Source organism: Cryptomeria japonica, chromosome 2 (assembly GCF_030272615.1).
Source record: "Cryptomeria japonica chromosome 2, Sugi_1.0, whole genome shotgun sequence".
Taxonomy (NCBI): Eukaryota; Viridiplantae; Streptophyta; class Pinopsida; order Cupressales; family Cupressaceae; genus Cryptomeria; species Cryptomeria japonica.
This window is the reverse complement of record NC_081406.1, coordinates 243473313-243490004: the sequence shown is the minus strand read 5'-3', so window position 1 is coordinate 243490004 and position 16692 is coordinate 243473313.

Sequence of the window (16692 nt, the reverse complement as noted above, 5' to 3'; positions counted from 1 at the left end):
AAAAAGTGGACTCATTACACAAAAGATGTTGGACATTGTTATTGCTAGGATATGTTGTTGTCATTGATGTCAACATATTCCTACTCTGGTGATTCCAGATTGGTTTATTGAGATTATGGTTTGGTGTATGGAGTATCTTTAGTATCATTATATTATTTTGTACTATTGTTGGTGATCAGATCTTGAGTTGATAATTTGGGAGATTGTTTGGGATGGTCTTGTGTATCTTCATTTAAATGGTTCATGATTTGGTGCTCCACAAGTTATCTTTCTTTGTGCCAATTGCTTTTGTTTGGGTGATCTTGAGGTTCAAATGTTGATCGATGAAGATTTGATAAGTGATGTTGGTGCAGTTGTTGCTGATGATTCTAACATGCTTGTTGGTGTTTCCTAATTGTGTCCTATTTGTTTTGATGATCAGTATTGATCTTTGTGTGAATTTTTGATGATTTTTCTGAACTGGTGATGTTTTTCGTGTTATGCAGTTTTCTTGGTGGTGTAGCGTGTTGCAGTTTATCTTGGCATGATTTCTAGTGGTGTTGCACATTTGGGCATTTGATTTAGGTCCATGTTATATCATGTATATCATTATATTGGTCTGGTGGTCTATCTTTGTATCATGTGATGTAGTTTTGTAATTGTGAGTTGAGGGTTTATCTGACCTTGTTGTCAAGGTTGATGAATTGTATAAATAGGTGATATTGTCATGTAAATTTGGTGTCAAGGTTGTGTCTACATTATCAGAGAGTGATGTATGTAAGATCAAGTGATTCATCCTTCGACATTGAGATTGAGAAGAGTTTGGTGTTGCAGAACAGACAATTGTGCTTAACCGGAACTATCATTAAGCATTTGCAAATTCTATTATTGTAGTTCATTTCTTTTGGATTGTAGTCTGAACTTGTTGTAAGTCAGTGATACTTCCCTGAGGGTTCTAGCCTTCCGGGTCATTATCTTTTGAGCAGTGAGCTCTAGATAGTGTTCCTGAATGCATGTGCATTCCCCATTGTAATATTTTCACATACTACTGTAGAGTATTATCTTATTGTGGGTAGGTTCCCACCATGATTTTTCCCTTAATCGGGTTTTCCACATCAAAATCTTGGTGTTGTGTGTTGTGCTATTTATCTGCTTATCTTTGTTGTTGCTGCAATTTTTCAAATCTATTTTTGTGATTAAGTTTGTTGATCCGACTAAAACTGACTCACCCCCCTCCCCCCGTCTCAGTTTTCCCTCATTGTTGTTGCTAATAATTGGTATCAGAGCTAGATCCTTTGAAAGAAGCTTAACCGCTTGAGATCTGGGATGGAAACTAGAAGTGAAAGTGTTATCTTTAAGAAGGAAAGTCTAAGATTTCATGGTAGTAACTATGCTATATGGAAGAACCAAATGGAAGTGCACTTGAGGTGTCTTGTAGAAGATTACTGGAAGATTACAAAGAATGCTTATCCTGCTCCTCTAAATGGATCAGTTACTGCAGATGAGATCAAGGAAGTTGAACATAACATTAGATCGAAGGAAGCATTGTTGAGTGCCTTGACTGATTCAGAAATGACAAATGTAATGGGACTTCAGACCGCACATGAGATCTGGGAGAATCTCGAGACCCTGTATGAATGAGATAAACAAGTGAAAGTTGCTAAATTGCAGAGTTTGAAAGGGAAATATGAGATGTTGAAGATTGGAGAAGATGAGAACATAAATACCTTTATGGCTAAGGTGAATGATCTTGTCTTAGGTATCAGATGTGTTGGTGAAACTCTTGAAGAAGATGAAATTGTTGCTAAGGTACTGAGATCTTTGCCTCCTTCTTACAAATATAAGGTAGCTGCTATAGATGAGATCCAGAGTGTGACTATAGTGACAAGATATATGTTGGTTGGAAATATTGCTGCATTTGAGCTAAGCGAATTTGGTGAATCACATGGAAAGTCTGAGACAACATTTAGAGCATTTGTATTTAGTAAACAGAAGTATGACCTGAAAAATGCAGAATATCCACATATGAAAGATAAAGAAGAGAGATGGAAGACAAAGAATGAGAACTGGATGAGCTTGAAGCATTGATTGCCTAGAGATTTCCTAAAGGAGCTGGTAAGTATGATGGAAAATTGCCCTTGAAATATTTCTCTTGCAATAAGGTAGGACATTTTTCTTCTAGATGCCCAGAGAGAATGGCTAAGTATGATAGGCATGATAAATACGATAAGCATGACATAAATGATAGATATGAGAAGCATGAGAAGTATGATACGTCTTACAAGTCTAGTTGGAAGTATAGGAATTACAAGAACTGCCATTATGTTGTTGATGAAGGTGTTATAGATGAAGAATCAGAAGGAGATGAAGTTGTGTTTCTTGCCATTAAAGAAAATGGATCGGTACCTATTGTTCCCACTAGCTGCACTATTGGGGAGAAAGCTTTAGCTGCTAAAGTTGAAGTAAGAGATGAATGGGTGATTGACAGTCGTTGTTCACATCATATGACCGGTGATAAAAGAAAATTTGTGAGTATGGAAAGGTATGATGGTGGAATAGTGAGATTCAGAGATGAAAAATCATGTGTGATCCGTGGTAGAGGTTCTATTTCCTTTGATGGTAAGCATAATACTGATGATGTCTAGTATGTTGAAGGTTTGAAGCATAATCTTTTGAGTGTTGGATAGATGGTTGATAAAGATTATGATTTGCAATTCAAGAATGGTAAATGTAAGATCCTAAATGCCTCTGATATTGATATTGCATCTGGAACTAAGACTGAAGGTAATATTTTTCATTTGAATGTTGGTGAGAAAATTTGTTTGATTGCTCAGATTGATGAAAGTTGGTTATGGCATAGGAGAATGTGGCATGTTGATTTTGATTCAATGATTAAGATCGGTTCCATTCAAGTTGTTAGAGATCTCCCTAAGATTGTAAAGCATATTAATTCGGTATGTAAGGAGTGTCAATTGGGTAAGCAAACGAGAATTTCTTTCAAGAGCAACAATATACATCTGATGGATTGCTAGATCTTGTGCATATTGACCTATGTGGACCTAAAAATGTTAGAAGTGTACAGGGAGATAGATATTTTATGCTACTAATTGATGATTATTCCAGGATGATGTGGGTTATATTTTTGAAAGAAAAATATGAAGCATTAGAAAATTTCAAGACATTCAAAGCAAAGTTTGAGACTGAGTCAAGAATGAAGTTGAAATGTCTGAGATCTGACAGAGGTGGAGAATTTTGTTCTAGTGAGTTTAATTCATTTTGTGAGAAGCATGGGATTAGAAGACAATTATCTACTCCTAGAACCCCTCAGCAAAATGGAGTGGTTGAAAGAAAGAACGGGATTGTTTTGGGTGTTGTCGGAACTATGTTCATTGAAGGAAATGTTCTGAAGATATATTGGAGAGAAGCTATTATCACTATTGTTTACACATTCAACCAAGTTCGTATTAAAGGTAATACTAGTAAGACTCCTTATAAGTTATGGTTTGGTCATGTTCCTACTATGAGATACTTCAGAGTATTTGGTAGCAAATGTTATATCAAGAGAGATGAGGACATAGGGAAGTTTGATGCAAGAAGTGATGAAGGAATTTTCTTGTGTTATTCTACAAAGAGAAAAGCCTATTGGTGCTACAATAAGATACTAAGAAAGATAGTGGAAAGTACAAATGTGAAGGTAGATGAGAACCTTGGAAAATAAATCAGAGCTTGCGGATATGATGATGGTCAGCACATTGTTTTGAACCCTATTCAGACTGAAAAATCAAAGTAGAATATTTTGGTAGAAACTATTAACCCGGATGTTGTTGTTGTTGCCGGTGGAGAAGTGCAAGAACCTAAAAATCAGAATAATCAAAAGAATCTGAGGTATGTAAGATTGAATCATTCAAAAAATCAAATTATTGGTGATAAAATTAAAGGTGTGATGACTAGAAGAAGGTTAGTTGTTGAAGAGGTATGTTTGATTTCTAAAGTTGAACCTAAAGATTTTGCTAAAGCTTGTAACGATGAAAATTGGATGAGAGCTATGGAAGAATAATTAGATCAGATTGAGAAGAATAACACATGGGAGCTTGTGCCTAGATCTAAAGATAAGAATGTGATTGGTACTAAATGGGTAATCGAGAATAAAATGAATAAAGTTGGTGAAGTTGTCAAAAATAAAGAAAGACTAGTATGCAAAGGATATTCACAGAAAGAAGGAATTGAGTATGAGGAGACTTTTGCTCCGGTGGGAAGACTTGAAGTTGTTAGATTGTTGCTTGCATATGTTGCTTATAAAGATTTCAAGGTATATCAAATGGATGTCAAATTTGCCCTTTTGAATGGTGATCTTGAGGAAGAAGTCTATATAGAGCAACTTGATGGATTTTCATTATCAAATGATGGTGAAATGGTATGTAAACTGAAGAAAGATCTTTATGGATTGAAATAAGCCCCTAGGGATTGGTATGCTAAATTGGATAAATATTTGTTAAAATTGGGATTTAATAAAGGGACTGTTGATAGTAACTTGTACTTTAAGATTGAGAATGATAACATCTTGATTGTTGAAGTCTTTGTGATAATATTATCTTTGGAGGTGATGTTGACACGAACATGAAGTTTGTCGATCATATGTAGAAGGAATTTGAGATGTCTATGATAGGTGAGATGAATGTTTTCTTAGGTTTGCAGATTTCACATACTAGAAAAGGTATCTTTATATCTCAGACTAAATATGTGAAGGAATTGTTGAAGAAGTTTGGATTTGATGACTCCAAACCGGTTGGAACTCCTATGGTGACTGGTTGCAAATTATCTAAAAATGATGATTCTCCAAAAGCTAATAAGAGTTTGTATAGATCTATAGTTGGTGGACTACCATATCTTACTTAGACTAGGTCGGACATTATGCATGGTGTGTGCATGGTTGCTAGATATCAAGCTGGTCCAAAAGAGAGTCATGTCACTATTGTTAAGAGAATATTCAGATACTTGAAGGGAACTATGGATTATGGTTTGTGGTATCCGAGGAATGATGATTTCATGTTATGTGCTTACACTGATGTAGATTGGGCTGGTGATGTTGATGACCAGAAAATTACATCCGATGGTGCTTTATTTTTAGGTAAGAAATTGGTTTCATGGGCTCGTAAGAAACAGAATTCAGTATCCTTATCTACTGCTAAAGCTGAGTACATTGTTGTTGTCAGTAGTTGCACTTAGGTGGTTTGGATGAATCAAATGTTGAAGGATATCAGAGTTATCTATGATGAGCCTATTGTCATATACTATGATAATTCCAGTGCTATTAACATGTCAAAGAATCTAGTGCAACATTCAAAGACTAAACATGTGTCAATCAAATATCATTACTTAAGATAAATAGTTAGTGAAGAGGAAGTGAAGTTGGATTATGTATCTACAAAGGAACATATTGTTGATATTTTCACTAAACCTTTGCCTGCAGATACATTTGTTTACTTGAGATACAAGTTAGGGGTATACACCCCTCCTGATGAGAGCTAGATGCATTGAGTTGCATCAATCTAGTGGACTTCATAGTCTTATCTCTTTACTCAGATTGATGGTTGGTGTTGCTCCTTTGGTGGAGTAGTCTGATTGTGTGTTTTAGTGGGAGAGATTCATGATTTGTTTATTTAAGCGAGAGTTTTTTTTTTTGGTGTGAGATCTTTGGCATTGTTGTCAAAGGGGGAAAGAAGCATGTGAAAAACTGTTTTCTCTGCTTGATCTTAGGGGGAGTTTGTTGGAGTTAATTTTTTTCTTTGCATTGATTTTTTTTTACATTCATATGTTGCCATCAATGCCAAAGGGGGAGATTGTTGGACATTGTTGCTGCTAGGATATGTTGTTGTCATTGATGTCAACATATTCCTGCTCCAATGATTGAAAATTGGTTTATTGGGATTATGGTTTTGTTTATGGAGTATCTTTAGTATCATTATATTCTTCTATACTTTTATTGGTGAGCCAAGAAGCTTAATTGATCATATCATATGATTCGGTTTTTCAGTTTGTTTTTTTATCAGTGCTTCGCAAAGTTAAGTATTTCCTCTGGTATATTCCGGTGTCATCAAATCCTGAGCTAAGATCTCGGGAGATTGTTTGGGATGGTCTTGTGTATCTTCATTTCAAATGGTTTTTGATTTGGTGCTCCACAAGTTATCTTTCTTTGTGTTAGTTGTTGTTGTTTGGGTGTTCTTGAGGTTTAGATGTTGATCGATGAAGATTTGATAAGTGATGTTGGTGCAGTTGTTGCTGATGATTCTAAAATGCTTGCTGGTGATTCCTAATTATGTCCTATTTGTTTTAATGATCTGCATTGATTGTTGTGAGAGTTTTTCATGACTTTGTTGAACCAGTGATGTTATTCATGTTATGTTGTTTTCCTGGTTGTGTAGTGTGTTGCGGTTTATCTTGGTGTGATTTCTAGTGGTGTTTCATGTTTAGGCATTTGATTTAGGTCCATGTTATATCATGTATATCATTATATTGGTCCACTGGTCGATCTTTGTATCATGTGATGTAATTTTGTAATTATGAGTTGAGGGTTTAGTTGACCTTGTTGTCAAGGTTGATGAATTGTATAAATAGGTGATATTGTCATTTAAATTTGGTGTCAAGGTTGTGTCTGCATTATCAGAGAGTTTTGTATGTACGATCAAGTGATTCATCCTTCGACATTGAGATTGAGTAGAGTTTGGTTTTGCAGAGAAGATAATTGTGCTTAACTGGAACTGTCATCATTGAGATTGAGTAGAGTTTGGTGTTGCAGAATTATTTTTCATTTAATATAATAACCTCATTATGAAATTCCTACAAAAGTTTGATTCACAAGAGTATTGTTAGGTTGGTTGATATTAAGCTTCCACTTCTATAAAAGCACAATCTTTCTCCATTCTTATTTTATATTCTCCATACAACTTATCTCCAAAATAACTAAATAAGACACTTATAGGTATTGCAAGAGTCTCAATAGATGGACTTGTTATGTTTGTTGGCCAACTTAGGTCAGTTATCTTCATAAAAAAGAAACCCAAATTATTCATTAGATCATTGAGATTACTCCAAAGGTTCTTTGATGCTATGGTCTAGTAAGAAAATGAGAGTATATATGTCACCAAGATTACTCTAATGATTGTATGGTGCATGTTGCCTATTTTCCACCCTTCACATCAAAATAGCCTTACATAGTGTCCTAGGATATTGAGAAATTTGGAGGGGTTCTAAGGGATTAAAAGGGGTAAAATTCATATCAAATACCCTTCATCTTTTATGATTATAGTTTTTGAAAGGCACATGAGCTTTTTTTTAGACCAATTTTGATCATTTCCAAAAAAAAACTTGAATGAATTCCAACAATACCATGTACAATCCATGGAGGGAGTGAGAGTTTAAATTTTAATCCTCTTGCATTAAGGTTTTCTCTTGGGCCTTGTAAGCATTTTTGTTATGTTTTGTTCCTTACGTGGAATCAAAGGTTCTATGGGCTAAGTTGCAGAAAAGAATATGTAAAAGAATCCATGAAAATGTTTCTTCACCATGTCACACCACCATGGAGTCTTCAAGAGGCATTTTTTAGATTCATGTGAGGATCCATGTGTGAGAAGAGAAATTTCAAAGCTTCACACAATAGTTAAGGAGCAAGCAAAAAGAGTTTCAACTAATTTCCATGCTGAAAGGTAGGCAATACAAGTGCAAACTAATCCCTAATCTGTGAAAATGAATGATTTCATTGATTTTGATTGTCCAAGTGTATGTGTTGTTCAAATGATCAAGTTTTATTTCACTATCATGATAGATACTAAGTTTTATTTATAACCAGAATGATGAGGCAAATAGTCTTCAAGGTAGTCACATATTCATTTTTAAGGGTTGTATGGTTCATGGTAAAGATATCAATGTATCATTATAAGTCCTTATCTATGAAACTTCATAGACAACCTCATAAGGCAGGGCAAGACAATTTCAAGTTATGACTATCAATACATATCAACAAGTTGCATGGCAGATTCATGTTCTTGAGACATGAAAATGCAAAGTATAGAAGATAGATTGCAGAGTTGAGAGGTCTACTATAGTATAAATATAGTGCATTTTTATGAGGGAAGGAACAATGATAGTCATATCAAGAAAGATGATAATCACCTTGCGCAGTTGTTAGGATTAGAGATAAAAGTCTTTGGACAATATAGTTAAAATCCCTTCATAGTGAAGGATAGAACTCAAAGGGAAAAACAAGATCAAGAATCAATGAATTGTGGACATACACAGGGCCAAGAGACTTGATTCAAAGGACATAAGGTGCCAAACTCCAATGACAATGATATTAGACGGGATTCAGACTTAAACATATGACAGTCTCTCTTTTCGTAGTGCTATGACAATCAAACTTTTATAGTCCTAGGTCAGGCATAGGACAATACACATGAAGATTTAGTCACGATAAGAAGACAGACATATTGGTGGGCTACAAAGATTGAAAAGTCAATAATAAGTGTATGCATGGAAATTGGCATAGAGATTGAAGAGAAGAATGCAGTCTAGAAGGGCTTATAATATTCATGTCAATTTGAATAACAGACAATAGCTTGATGGTAGTAGTTCATGAAAGACAAAGCATGATCACGGGTAGGATAAGACCTTAATGATACAAAGAATTTTGTAGCAAATATAATAGACTATCAAAGTTTCATAAAGGGACAATACTGTCAAGAAAGGACAGCTTGAAGATTCTAGCTTTTAAGGTGAAATGAAAAGATTTAAGGTACAATGAGTATTTTAAGAAAGAAGAAAAGATAATAGTCCTCAATTAGGACAACTTAGAGTATTCAATAAAATAAGCTTGATAAAAAAGCAGATCAAGGCATGGTCTCACAAGACATCCAATGAATGCAGCATAACAAAGCATGTCCTTTCAAGCATAGGACAGTTAGTTATGACAAGTCAAATATAAATTTGTGACTACAATAGAACAAAAAAGACAATACCTAAAGCAAATGTGATAATCCAAGGGTTTTCTAATGGATAGAGCCTATTAGAAGTATGAAAGGTGAACAAGCTTGCATGAATCAAGAAGCATAATGCAGTCCAAGTGTAAAACACAGTCCCACCAAATAGACATGGAAAGGTTACCATAGTAAAAGTAATATGAAAATTCAAAGACATAAGGTAGACCACAAGGTCTAATGCTAATCAAGGAGGATTATGATGTGGAAGAAAGTTTGGCAGTCCTCTTCATGAAAGAGTATAAGAGATCAACATCAAATCAAATAAAAAATTGTGAAAAGATCACCATAGTGCTTAAAACTCACTGTCAAATTGTTAAGTACACAAAACAATATTGTGGTTGTCCTAGGTCCATCATTGTTTGTTCTAAACCTTGATGTTGTGAAGTGATCTCATTGATATGCCCTCAAACTGTCATTTACATTCTTTTTTTGTCATTATTTCCTTTATTTGTTTGCATTTGTCAAAACCTTTATAAGGAATTTGATCGTTGTCATTGACTGCTAATAGTATGGAGTTTTATTATCAAACATTTTAGTGAACAATCAAAGGACCCTTTAAGTCCATAAATTGATTGATAAATGTATGTGATTTCATGTTTCAAAGGCACATGAGAAACAAAGATATGATGGAAGGATCAAGAGTTATTTATAGTAGCAATGATGAAGGCAGTTTAGTGACAATGAACGTGCAATCTTATCTTAAAATTTGAGAGATAATCTTAGAAGGAGAACAGAGAACAACCACTTGAAGAGAATTATTTCAAATACCAAATGGATAATCATGGAGAAAAGAATAAGGTATTGTTACCCAATGTCCCCATGTAGCTGCTTATGAACATTTTCTGCCTAAATTTAAGCAACCAGAGTGTTCCCATGTAAAATTTTAATTAGGAGAAAAGGATAAATTGGAATCTTCTCCTATTTTAGTGGAGCGGTAGCTACTTAAAATTGAAAATAATATTTGAAAAAAAAAGGGGGGCTAGAAATAAGCAATGGCTACTTATTGAAAAAATTCACATGTAGCTTTACCATATTTTTTTCCTCTCCTTTTTATTTTCCTACAATTTTCTCTACAAATTTTATCTGCAAGAATATTACTAATAATTTCATTTCAAAAAATTATTTAAGAGGATTGCATAAAAATAAGCAGCAATTTTATTTTCTATGGGGTCACTTGCTCCACAAATTGCTCCTCAAAAAGTTGAGCAGCTGCTACTAGCCAAAATAAGGTAAGCAATAACATGGGGACAATCCCTAATATCATCATGTATGGGATAGTCCTTTCCAAGTGGAAAATGATCAAAAATTGAAACGGGAAAGGGGTTGATGATAGTGATCATGAAGTGAAGAGTGTTATTGCAAAGCATCAACCAAGTCTTCATAGGTATTTGTAGCCTATTAAATGTGAGAAACCAAATAAATAGAAGACAGTGGTTTTGAGAGATGGTAATGACAAAGATGAAGGAATAATGTCTATTGAAGGTTACAGGGACTATCAAAAATAGAGGAAAGGTACCACAACAGTGAACATGTGTCTATGAGACAAATGAAAATGATATTAACAGAGGACAATACAAGATGATAGATCTCTAAGAATGCAACATAAAAGAGGTTTGTGATGTAGAGGAAGATGACTCTCACCTATTTGTGCTACCTTGTTTAGGTATCTCCTCCAAGCTACACTAGAACCATCCAATGGTTCTATACCTCACACCCTCCAAGGGACTACAAGACTTACCCTCTCTGACCTTCTCAAGGTCCTTATACTAGGATAAGCACTTTTTTTTTGTGAGTTCCATTCTCTTTCTTAGGAGACCTTGTTTACTAACTCCCTTTCACACTCAACCTGAGAGTTCAACCCCTCTACCACAATATCCTCATTCCCCACACTACACACAGAAGGATGGATGATTTTGTATGGGTTCCCAACCCTACTCCTTCCTCAAGAACTTTGGTATTTACTGATCCCAAGCTTCACAAGCAAACTACACTTTTAGGCCTAATAAGAGACCTAATTCTAGTAGCCCTGAAATCGGGGTATTTTGCAATTATCTTCTAATATTACTTAACAACCCTATGAACTCTTTGACATTCTAGACACCCTTTTGGGTTTTACATACAATATCTCAAAACCAGAGGTGGTTTTTGTCAGTAACATATCTAACCCTTATAAGGCTAATTAGGCCTAAATGCCCCTTCCTAGGCCTAAAAAGTAGCGATTTTCTCAAACACCTTCACCAGTCCTATTGCCTAAGTGAATTGATGTTATTTTGGGTCTGTACTTCCATGAGGATTTCCAATCCAACCATTCTTCACCACCATCCACCGGATTCACCCAATTAGGGCCTTTTATCCATGTTACCTAATGCTTGCCAACTCAACGTGCCAAGCCTAGGGTATGGTGGTAAATCTTTGGTTTAGCTTCCCCTATCTCAAAACCAAAAAGAAAACATAGAATATATTGAAACCTAACATTACACAAGGTTTTAGAGTGGATATCCACCATGAAATGCTAGGTTGGAGCCATTTTTCTCTCAAAACTCTAGTTCTTAGGGCTTTTGTACTCACTTGCAACAAAATGAAGACTATTTACAAACCACAACACTTCAAGACTCCAAAATAAAAGAAAAATTAAGGTAAGAAACCACTCTAACAATTCATGTTCCTATTTTGGAAGTGTCAATCCGTACAGGTCGTACAAACTTGCAAAGAACATGCAATAACTTGGAAGAACACACCAAATGGAGAAACCAAACTTGTTTGTTTGCTTCAGATCTTCAACAATCAATTCTCATCAGCCTTTCCAAGCCTTATACTAGGCTTGGAGTAGTTACACATGCTCACAACCAATTGTGACAACCAACTAGTCATTGGTGTATGAAAATGTTGCAAAGTTGCTATGAGCAACTTTTGCAACTTTTGCAATTTGTTGCATTGGTGAGCAACTTTGCTCAACCCAAAGCTTGGTCACTTCCAAATGACTCATATGACCTCAACAACCTCAAAACAACACCAACCAACCTACATTAACCAAAAAAAAAAAACTTATCCTAGCAAGTTCTCTACTTGGCACCCTTAAGAGCTCACATGCCAACATTGGCCAAACAAAGACTCTTAGGGCCCTTACAATCATTTGAGCACACACTCAATATCCCCTTGGCCTTATTACAAAGCTAAGATCAGGATTCCAACATCCTGGAAACAAACTCAACAAAATTGCTAAGTTCCCCTACACCAGTTTGCAAGCTAAAAGAAGAACAGTGACAACCATATAGAGGACAAGAGCAAATAAAAATAGCAGAGGATACTATCAGAGGCAAGGATCACAAAATATCACATGAGCACCATGTTGGATGTTGTTGCTACTAGGATATGTTGTTGTCATTGATGTCAACATATTCTTTTGTTTGTTGTTCCAATGATTTCATTGAGTTGATTTGGTTGGTTTATCTATTTGGGATGTTGAATCAACTAGAAACACCTCATTCCTTATTGTTTCCATGATGCAATGTGGTGATTTGGTTGAGTTATGGATTTTGGTATGAATATTTTTCTTGTGTTCTGTGATTGTCATAGTCTGATATTTGATCCATTGTGCTCCGGTATGATCATATCTTTGGTTGCGGATTTAGGACAGTGTTTTGGATGTTCATGTGTATCTACATTTCAGATGGTTCATGATTTGTTGCTCTGCAAGTTATCTTTCTAGTTTGAATTGTTGTTGTTAAGTGTTCTTGAGTGTTAGCATGTTGATCAATGAAGATTTGAATAAGTGGTGTTGGTGCAGCTATTGCAGATAATTCTAATGTTCTTGTTGGTGTTTCCTGATCGTGTCCTATTTTTTTTGTTGGTAGCATTGATCCTTGTGCGCATTTTTGGTGATTTTGTTGATTTGGTGATATTCTTCATGTTATGCGGTATTTCTGATTGTGTAGTGTGTTAAGATTGATCTTAGCGAGATTTATGATGGTGATGCATGTTTGGAGATTCGATTTAGGTCCATGCTATGTCGTCTATGGCATTGTATTAGTCCAGTGCTTGATTTATGTATTGTTTGATGTAATTTTGTAATTGAGGGTTGAGGGTTTGGCTGACCTTGCAGTCAAGGTTGATGATCTATATAAATAGGTGTTATATTCATGTAATTTTGGTTTCGATGTGGTGTCTTCATTATCAAAGTGGTGTATGTGCGCATAAGCAAATTTATCCTTCGGTATGGTGTATTAAGCATAAATTATTGTAGGGTAGACACATGAGCTTAACTGGAACTATCATCAAGCATTAGCAGATGCTATCTTTGTAGTTCATGTAATCCGGATTGTAGTTTGAATATTATTGTAAGGTAGTGAACCTTCCCTGAGGGTTGGAACCTTCAAGGTCATTGTATTTTGAGCAGTGAGCTCTAGGAAGTGTGCCTGAGTGAATGTGCATTCCCCATTGTATTGTTTACACATACTACTGTAGAGTATCATCTTATTGTGGGTAGGTTCTCAGCATGTTTTTTCCTTAATCAGGATTTCCATGTCAAAATTTTGGTGTTATGTGTGTTGTTGTTATTGTCTTTATCTTTATTCTTGTTGTAGTTGGTTGAAATCTGAGATTGTGCTTAAATAGTTTAACCCGGTGAAAACTAATTCACCCCCCTCTTAGTTTTCCTTCATTGTTGTTGCTAACAATCGGTATCAGAGCTAGATCCTCTGAAAGAAGCTTGACTGCTTGAGGAGATCTGGGATGGCAACTTATGTGTTCAAGAAGGAGAGTCCTAGATTTTATGGAAGCAATTATACTGTATGGAAGGATCGGATCAAAGTTCACTTGAAGTGTCTTGGAGATGAGTATTGGAAGATTATAAAGAATGTCTACAATGTTCCTTAGAATGGACCAGTTATTGCTGGTGAGATCAAGGATGTTGAGCATAACGTAAGAGCTAAGGAAGCATTTTTTAGTGCCTTGACTAATTCAGAGATGACAAATGTGATGGGTTTGAAGATTGCACATGAGATCTGGAAGAATTTAGAGACCTTGTATGAAGGAGATGCTCAAGTCAAAGTAGCTAAGTTGCAGAGTTTGAAAGGGAAGTATGAGGCATTGAAGATGAGAGAAGATGAAAACATAACATCCTTTATGGCTAAGGTGAATGAACTTGTTATGAACATCAGATATGTCGGTGGAACAGTTGAAGAAGATAATATTGTTGCTTAAGTGTTGAGATCATTGCCCTCTACTTACAAACATAAAGTAGCTATTATTGATGAGATCCAAAGTGTGACTATAGTGACAAGAGACATGTTGGTTGGTAAGCTTGTTGCATTTGAGTTGAGTGAATTTGGAGAATCACATGGAAAATCTGAGACCGCATTCAAAGCTTCTATATCCAAGAAGCATGAGTATGATCCGAGAGAAATTTCATGTTGGGTATCCAGATATGAAAGATAAAAGAGAGAGATGGAAGAGAAAGAAAGAGAACTGGATGAGATTGAAGCCCTTATTGCTCGAAGATTTCCTAAGGGAGCTAGTAAGTATGATGGAAAGTTTCCTTTGAAATGTTTCTCTTGTAATAAGATAGGACATTTTTCTTCTTGGTGTCCTGAGAGAATGTCTAGATATGATAAGCATAATAAATTTGAAAGGCATGATAGATCTGATAAGTGTGAAAGATATGAGAAGCATGAAAAGAAAGATGAGCCCTATAAGTCTAACCAAAGTTCAGATATTAGAAGAGGTGTTATTATGCCACTGATGAAGGTGTGATAGATGAAGAATCGAAGAATGGGAATTCATAAGACGAGTTTGTATTTATTGCTATCAAGAAAGATGATCTGGTACCAGTGAATCCTACAAGCTACATTGTTCAGGAGAAAGCTTTGGCTGCTAAGATTGAAGAGAAAGATGAATGGGTAATTAACAGTGGTTGTTCACATCATATGATAGGTGATAAAAGTAAATTTGTTAGTATGGAGAGGTATGATGGTGGTATAGTGAGATTTGGAGATGATAAATCTTGTGTCATTCATGGTAGAGGTTCTGTATCTTTTAATGGTAAGCATAATACTGATGATGTCTTGTATGTTGAAGGATTGAAGCATAATCTTTAAGTGTTGGACATATGATTGACAAGGGATATGATTTTCAATTCAAGACTGGTAAATGCAAGATCATAAATGCCTCTGGTATAGAGATTGCATCAGGAACTGAGACTAAAGGTAATATCTTTCACTTAAGTGCTAGTGAGAAAATTTGTTTGATTTCTTAGATTGATAAAAGTTGGTTGTGGAATAGGAGGATGTGTCATATTAATTTTGATTGCATGATAAGGATAAGTTCTACTCAAGTTGTAAGATATTTTCCTAAAATTATGAAGCCATTTAATCCGGTATGTAAGGAATGTCAGTTGGGAAAGCAAACAAGAACTACATTCAAGAGTAAGTTGTATTCATTTAGTGGATTGTTAGAGCTAGTGCATGCTGACTTATGTGGTCCTACTAGAGTGAGAAGCATGTTGGGTGACAAATATTTCATGTTGCTAATTGATGACTATTCTAGGATGATGTGAGTTACCTTTCTAAGGGACAAATCATAAGCCTTGGAGAAATTCAAGATATTCAAAGCTAAGGTAGAGACTAAGACAGGGCTGAAGGTGAAGTGCTTGAGATCTGACAGAGGAGGAGAATTTACTTCAGGAGAGTTTGATACATCCTGTGAGAGGAATGGAATTAGAAGACAGTTATCTGCTCCTAGAACCCCTCAACAGAATGGAGTTGTTGAAAGAAAGGAAAAAACTATTTTCGATGCTACCAGGACTATGCTAATTGAAGAAAATGTTGCACAAACCTTTTGGAGAGAATTTTTTATCATTGTGTCTTACACATTCAATCAGGTGCATATAAAAGGTGATTTTGGTAAGACTCCTTATGAGCTATGGTTTGGTCATGTTCTTGCAGTTAGATATTTCAAAGATTTTGGAAGTAAATGTTATATCAAAAGAGATGAGGATATGGGAAAGTTTGATGCAAAATGTGATGAAGGAATATTTTTGGGTTATTCTACTAAGAGAAAAGCCTATCGGTGTTACAACAAGAGACTGAGAGATAATAGAGAGTGCAAATGTGAAGGTTGATGAATGTCTTGGAAAGAAGATCAGAGCATGTGGATTTGATGATGAAGATGTTATTTTAAAGTATATGCAAACTAAGATCTTGAAGCAAAATGATCTGGTAGAAGCAACTAATCCGGATATTGTTGTTGCCAGTGAAGAAGTTCAAGATCCTAATAATCAGAATAATCAGAAGACTTTGAGGTATGTTAGATTGAAGCATTTAGAAAATTAGATTATTGGTGATAAAAATAAAGGTGTGATGACTAGGAGAAGGATTGTTGTTGAAGAGATATGCTTGATTTCAAAGATTGGGCCTAAAGATGTTGCAGAAGAATGTAAAGATGAGAATTGGATAAAAGCAGTGGAAGAGGAGTTGAATCAGATTGAGAAAAATAACACTTGGGAGCTTGTTCTGAGACCTAAAGACAAGATTGTGATTGGTACTAAATGGGTGTTCCAGGATAAACTAAATGAAGCTGATGAAGTTGTTAGAAACAAAGCAAGACTGGTATGTAAAGGGTGTTCTCAGATGGAAGGTATTGATTATGAGGAGACTTTTTCTCTGGTATCTAGATTTGAAGTTGT